Source organism: Megalopta genalis, unplaced genomic scaffold (genome assembly GCF_051020955.1).
Source record: "Megalopta genalis isolate 19385.01 unplaced genomic scaffold, iyMegGena1_principal scaffold0029, whole genome shotgun sequence".
In the NCBI taxonomy this organism is placed as follows: Eukaryota; Metazoa; Arthropoda; class Insecta; order Hymenoptera; family Halictidae; genus Megalopta; species Megalopta genalis.
The window spans coordinates 324,239-331,718 of NW_027476098.1; the positions used below are offsets into that span (position 1 = coordinate 324,239).

General features: G+C 33.6%; 1 pseudogene; it reads right to left on the reverse strand.

The window, feature by feature from the left end:
- Nucleotides 1–2,557: 2,557 nt before the first annotated feature.
- LOC143260994 (uridine 5'-monophosphate synthase-like) lies at nucleotides 2,558–4,150 on the reverse strand (annotated as a pseudogene).
- Between the last annotated feature and the right edge of the window lie 3,330 nt (nucleotides 4,151–7,480).

A 7,480-nucleotide genomic window follows, 5' to 3' on the forward strand; every position in this document is an offset into this window, starting at 1 on the left:
TTACTGTCAAAAAGAGTATCATGTTACTATAAAAAACAACAGCGGATTAAAAATATTTAAAACACGTCATAATTTTAAATATCAGTACAAAACGCTATAAAAAATTTACAAAATTTAATGGTTTGATAAAATTAATAGAATTAAAAACTTAAAACAATTTTATTATTTTGCTGAAAATAGTAACATATCAAGTAAAACTTATAGTATTCTACTAAATAAAAAGGAATAAATAATAAAGTAAACCAGCAAGCAATTTATGTTATACTAAATGAGAAATCTCTCTTGAAAATTGTATTTATGTGTAAATATTGGCCTTCTTGTTATTCTTAATGTGCATGTATAAAATACTATGCAAATTTTTCGATTTTGTAATTTATATAATGATACAAAGAAAGGGTTAAAAACTGTGAAGTAAAACAAAAAATAATTTAAACCTTAAAGAGATATTTAAGGCCTTTAATTATATATACAATATAGATTTAAAAAACTCTTTATAGATACCGTATTATAATTATTTTAACAGTCACTTTTCCAAAATATTTTTTTTTTATTTTAGCTGTAAAATTTATAAATAACAGTTTGATAAAAAAACAAAAACTTAACCCTTTTCTATATTAGAACGAGATTATCATTGAAATTTTGATGTTAATATATAAAAACAAGTTTTATGTTCTACTTTTACTATTTTTTATAATGTTCTTAAAATATTTGAGTTTTAATAACTATTTTTTTTCATGAATTATTTTTTAATGATAACAAGAAAATAAAAGTATAAACAGGATTATTACATATATATTTGTTTAAAATTATTTATTTAAAAAAAAAACTTACAAACCGCTTACGATTAATCGATAAGGCTGCTTTAAATACATAAAGAAAAACATTTTACTTTAAATACATATCAAAACATTAAAATTATTGTTTTGTTTGTAGTGAGTCGTAATTTTATATTATGTTGAGTTTAAAACTAAAAGATTATTAACTAAATTAAATTTTTAATATCGAATATTGAACCGGTTAATATCTATAAATGTTATTAATGAGCGGTTTAAATAAACAAAATATAAAAATACAACGTGTTCGACAATTAAGCTTAAAAGTTAAATTTCCAAAATATTTTATAAATTTGAAGGTTCGACAGAAAAAACTAGTATATTGAAATATACTAAAAAAATGTAAGGTAACAGTCAAATAAAACAAGTAGATTCATTTTCCCCTGTAGTGATATCATCTTAGTCAATAAACCAGAAGGTATAAATGTTATATTAGATAATTTGTATATTGGAATTAAAAAAAACAAAATTCCTACATTTGCACAAAATAAAAAATATTATTAAGAATGGTTATGAACTATAATGAACTAATAAACATGTATGCAGCAAAATGTGATATAATTTGTACATAAAATTTTCTATAAACACTGTAACTATTTAATTCGTTTGAAGACAATTTAAACAAGACATAGGAGAACTTAATTCAATTTATAAAAAAACATCAAAAAGCGTTTTTTAAGTATTCTAAATACACTTAATAACAAAACTAATCTTTTCATAATACAAAACTATCGTATAAAGTAAATATATATTTGAATCATTTTTCAAGGTAGAGAGGTTTTTATATGGCATTCACATATATGGCATTATCGAAAACATGAGTGGCTTCGTGTGACCCTCGTGTTAGGGTAGTAAAAGATTTGGTTTTCTCTCGTAATCTGGTGACCGGAACGTAGCTTCTCACCTATGTAATCACTCACACGATAATCTGCCAAGATGCCAGATACCGAGATAAAATTCTTAAATATCTATACGTACAACTAACTCCAGTATCTTGCCTCTGTGATGTTAAATTTGATATTTTCCACGCCGTCGTGCAGCAATTTCTTATATCCCACTTTTTTTGTCTCTTATTAGTCTGCTTATTTCAACAGATATCAAAGTATAAATACTCCACCTGTGACAAACAAGTGAAGCTCTCAAACTCTAAAATGATCGAACAATGGAAACTTTGTAAATAATTAGATTCTGTTAAAATTCTTGCCCTCCAAATTCATCCTCAAAGATTGAAAATTTCTCCTTCAAAATTCAGTTTTATTGTAGGACGCACTTGCATTATAAAAGATGGAAATGGAAAAATTCTAAGGTAATATCTTCGCTTGTAAATTTCAATAGGTTTGAACAGATATAAAAATCCGTAGGGTGTGTTAAGTAAATATATCGAGTATATCAATAATATATTTCTTTATTTCCTTTAATCAATATTGCTGTTTGTATAACTGAAAACTCGATGCTCATCGAGATATTTGAGAGCCTTTCTAAAAACGCATTACCGCACCACGTGCGATAACATCAAAAATCCAGTATCTTTCGCTTAAAATAGACTTGTTTCATTTATTTCCCCAGCCCCGTAAACCTTCAACGAATCCTGCGAGTCCAGCCTGGCCGCCCTTCTTGGCTTGATCTCCCAATTTCTCCCTCAAATCCGGAAACTCGACCATGTTGCAGGCCAAGTCGAAGAACAACGGTTTGCAAGGGATAGGCTGCATGGATGATGCTATTAGTTTATAATTGGAAAATACTTTTTATTTCAATCGTTTTTTGTAAGCAGTCCAAAGTTCCTTCTTATATTCCAACGCGGCAGCTAACTTGTCCTTTGCCTCGGTGATACCTCTACCAACAACAGCTAAATCTGCTCCAGATTTTACAACAGATTCTGGAGTATTGTACTGTTGACCGAAATTGTCGGAACTTTGGCCGAGCTTCACTCCAGGGGTCAGCTGAACGAGGCCTGGATTCGTGAATATATTCGACTGACAAACGATGCCAGCGACTATGTTTGAATTTTGTGCGATCGACACTGCGTGCCGAACGTACTCGTCATTTGTTAACGCGCCTTTAGAGGACATCTGCGCCAATATAAAAATACCACGCGGTTCGTTAACATTTCCCAACGCATTTTTTAATCCATCTACTATGCTCTTTCCTGCTATCGCATGCACAGTAACAATATCTGCCCATTCCGCAATTTTGTAAATACCCTTTTGGACTTCCGGTCCTCCATTAAAAGAAAATCGTGCTTCTTAGCCAAATCTTGCAAACGCTTTATAAAATCGCAGCTGAAGTCTTCTACTATATCTACGTGCGTTTTTAGTACCACAATGTGTGGTCCTACCAAATTTGCTAATTGTAAAATAGAGTCTGCTTTGGTCAAGTCTGCTGCCAAGCACATAGTAGATTCTTTTGTTTCCATTAGATTGAATATTTTAGATGCAATCTCGTTTGTAGCCTTATTAGCGCGACAGTAAAATGGTATTTTCAGTCTGCATTCTGGAACTTTAAAAGAAGCTATTTAATATTCTATGAAGCAGAAAATGACGCAGCGTAAAATGTTATTTACCTTGATTAACGATAACAGGAGCTTGACATAGCGACAAGTAGTTTAGTACATCTTTTCTTATCGTTGGTGTAATCTTGTCGGCTTCCACGAGGTAAGCCAAGAGACTGGTGACCGAGTACAAACTCCACATGTTTATACCATCAGCTTCAATATTCTTTTTGCCACCCTGTTCTCTGTCAATCACTACAAGAGCATCTGTTACCTTCAAACCCTCTTTCCTTAAAGTTTGTACAGTCTCTAGGATACTGCTGCCGCTAGTGACTACATCCTCAATGATCACACAATTATCTCCTAATTTAAAATGGCCTTCTATCATTTTCTTTGTGCCATATGCCTTTTCCTCTTTTCTTTTGATTAACATGGGGATATTAAAATCGACAGATAACAAAGTAGCTAATGGTAAAGCAGTGTAAGGTACACCACAGATCTGAGATACGTTTTCACGGTCCTCTGACAGTCTCCACAGTGCCTTCGCCAGTTGAGCCTTCGAAATATCAAAGAATATAAACAATTTAAAAATTATACAAATGACAGAGTATGCTTGATAGAATTTATAAATTACTCATACCATAACTTTTGGCTGAGAGATTATTACTCTCAAGTCAAAATACACTGGACTTTTCAAACCAACTTTGGTCACAAATTCTCCAAATTTGATCGCGTCGATCTCAAAAAGTGAAATGGCTAACTTCTTCAATTCTACGTCCATGGCACTCGATTTTTCGCACATGATTTCTGTCTATTGAAATTAAAACACCGCGTGCTCCCTGAAAGCATGATGCACAGAGCGATATTTAACCTGTTGCACATAGCTGTTTCTATTTCGTATTATATTTCATTCAAGTGTACAGTTCATTTTAGGATAAGAATAAATTATGCAATACGTACAGATTAATAACAATTTTAACGTTAACGATGAGGGATTAGGTTTTCTGGCACTGCGTGATCGGAACGGCAGCTTCTCACCTATGTAATCGCTTTGCTGCAGATATCAAAGTATAAATACTCCACCTGTGGCAAACAAGTGAAGCTCTCAAACTCTAAAATGATCGAACAATGGAAACTTTGTAAATAATTAGATTCTGTTAAAATTCTTGCCCTCCAAATTCATCCTCAAAGATTGAAAATTTCTCCTTCAAAATTCAGTTTTATTGTAGGACGCACTTGCATTATAAAAGATGGAAATGGAAAAATTCTAAGGTAATATCTTCGCTTGTAAATTTCAATAGGTTTGAACAGATATAAAAATCCGTAGGGTGTGTTAAGTAAATATATCGAGTATATCAATAATATATTTCTTTATTTCCTTTAATCAATATTGCTGTTTGTATAACTTTGCAATTATAAATACTATTGCAACGTATAAAAAATGAAATCTTATCAAAAAAACGCCTAAGCCAACAAAGTATTTAAAAAGAAAAGAAAAAGGATTGCTTTAGAAAATTTGCCAAAAGTATTAATTTCCGTTTAAATCCTATATACGTGTGCAAATTGTACAAACTATTTAAAAATAAATAGATTGTTTAAAATTATGTCAACTGTGCTAATTTTGTGTTAGCCGTATCGTCTTCAACGTTCACCTTCCGCCGTGTGCGTGTCGGCTGTTTTTATATTGACGAGTCCGATGCCTATTCGGGGTTAAACCACCTCACGACGTTATACATGGGACCTGCGCATGTATACACCGTCGCTTTGTATTCGTCACTTGTGTCATCCTTTCAATAATCCTAATATTAAATCAGTTACCCATTTTCCATTGTCTCCCATTCAACATCGTTCGTAAAAATTAATATTATTCGTTAAGTTCTAAAAAGGATGCTATCATTGTAAAGTGTATAAATTTATTAATATTATAAATACCATCTGCAAGAGAGAGAGAGAGAGAGAGAGAGAGAAAGAGAAAATATATTCTGTACGATTAATACTCTTATTGCCTCCATATAATATTCAACATTGGTAGTAGAAATTAAATATACAAGATGAACGCTGTGACTAAATTCATGAAAATGAGCTGAGAAACTCAGGATACTTTACCGATTTATGAGTAGCAATACTGACCTCAGTGTATTAAAAACCGTAAAACTGAATAGCAGTTATTTATCTTAAAGTTGTAAAAAATTTCGTCCCATTGGAATTCCGAAAGGACATGTCCTGGAACACTATAACAAATAATCAAATCAAAAGTTGGTTATCCGCACATTTCAACCGATTGATCAGGTGAAATATTGCACAATTCAGCAAATGTCTCTTAAGGACGAAAATAATAATTCCTTCGCCCCTGGCATAAGTTCTGTCCTTTCTAAATGTAACAAAACGAGTGAAGTTGATCTCATTATCGGATTCAAGTCAAGATTCCACTATGAAGATGTCCACCTCTTGCATAATAATCAGTAGCTGAAATCTATAATAGATTCCGAGTAAAATTTTCGCAATCGCAAGATGATTCTTGTGTCGTGATGTTGTTTCGTGCCCACGTAGAGAACGTTTGACGAATATTCGTGTCGCGGATTTTAATGTCCGGAAGTTTTCCTCGACGATACTGCGTTGCAAAAACAGTACAATTCCAGTCCTTTGCGTAAGAGACGATATTAAAAAAGATAAAAATTGATTAGTGTATCCCCGAAATCGTGGTATAACAGGCCGGACGTTGATTCTACATGCGAAAATAAGTGGGGCAAAGGGAATAACATTTTTTCATTCAAGGCTCGTTTCCGAGAAAAACTATGTTGAAAAATAATACTACTTAATGGAAATCATATAGTTGTGCCGGCCACGACATACCAATTCCAAACTTCGCGAACTTGACTCACATTTCACCGCAGTGCGCTCGAGAACACAGCCTTTAATGAAAAAACGTTATTCTTTTTTCTGGACTTACTTTTCCGTCTAGAATCACTACTTGGCCGGATGTACCGGGATGGTCGCGACATATAATTTTTATGCCGTTTGTATCATGATCTTGTAATGTAATGAATTTACTTTTTAGTCTTTTGTTCTATGCGACACAAGTACTGTACGATGCAAGAAAAGAAATTCACCTATTCATCTTTATCAAAGACAATTGTGTGGTCCATTTTTGTAACCGATCTTCACCGATCCAGAAGTGTACAATCACGCTATGGTGGTCGTGAAAATAACCAACCATTAATAATAGAAATTTAAACATATTTTCTGTATTCTTGTGATTTTTCTAGACTTTTTCATGATACTTTTATTCAAAATCTTTATGAAACAAAGACAAAGATAGGTTTTACAATTTTTATAGAGCGTTTCAGCGGTAATTGCAAGTTACTTCGCATCTCGGCTCGATTTTCGTGTTGTTTATCAAAATAATTATTTCCGTTTAACTTAAAAATGCGACAGCGAAGTATTAATTTTTTTTATTCTTTTTCATTTTTCAAAATAAATTACATAATTCGTATATACCGTATGTTGTTCGATTTTGGTTATAGAGAAGGCAATGTCTTTTTGGTTATTGGGGGTGTTCGGATAAATAATTGTTGCGTGCGGTGTAACTACTAACTTTATTAGAAAAAATCGCGCAGAGTCACTTCGGGCAGCGTATCGTCGTAGTAAGAGTAACGGCGTTGCGTGTACCACACGCTTACAAGTCTTTTTCCGTCCGAGATATGTCAGGGCGAGCGTCTAACTACCGCTCTTTTTATACTAGTAGTTTGCCCCCGGCAAGGGCTCTGGACACCTCCTGATTGGTTGACCCGCGAATGGGTTTTCCCAATCAGCGTTGTCCATTTCCTTCTCACCGCCTTGTCCCTTACGCCCTGAGCGCGTCCTGTTTTGGGACCGCGTGGTGATCGGAGTGGGTGCGTTTTTTGTGATGTAACGGCCGGGCTTTTCCTCAGGGCTGTTGCGTTCGGACGTACGGCGTTCGGGTCCGTTTTGCGTGCCCTTCGGAATTCCCGGTTATTTATGACGGTCTCGTTGACTATCGAGAATTAGGTAAAAAACTCTACTGACTTATTGCCATCTGGACAGAAAACAGCTCACTCAAAAATAGCCTTTTCGAAGGAGAGTCATAAATACGCTAGTCGTTTGCACGAGAAATAAATCTTTTTTATGTGCGCCGACT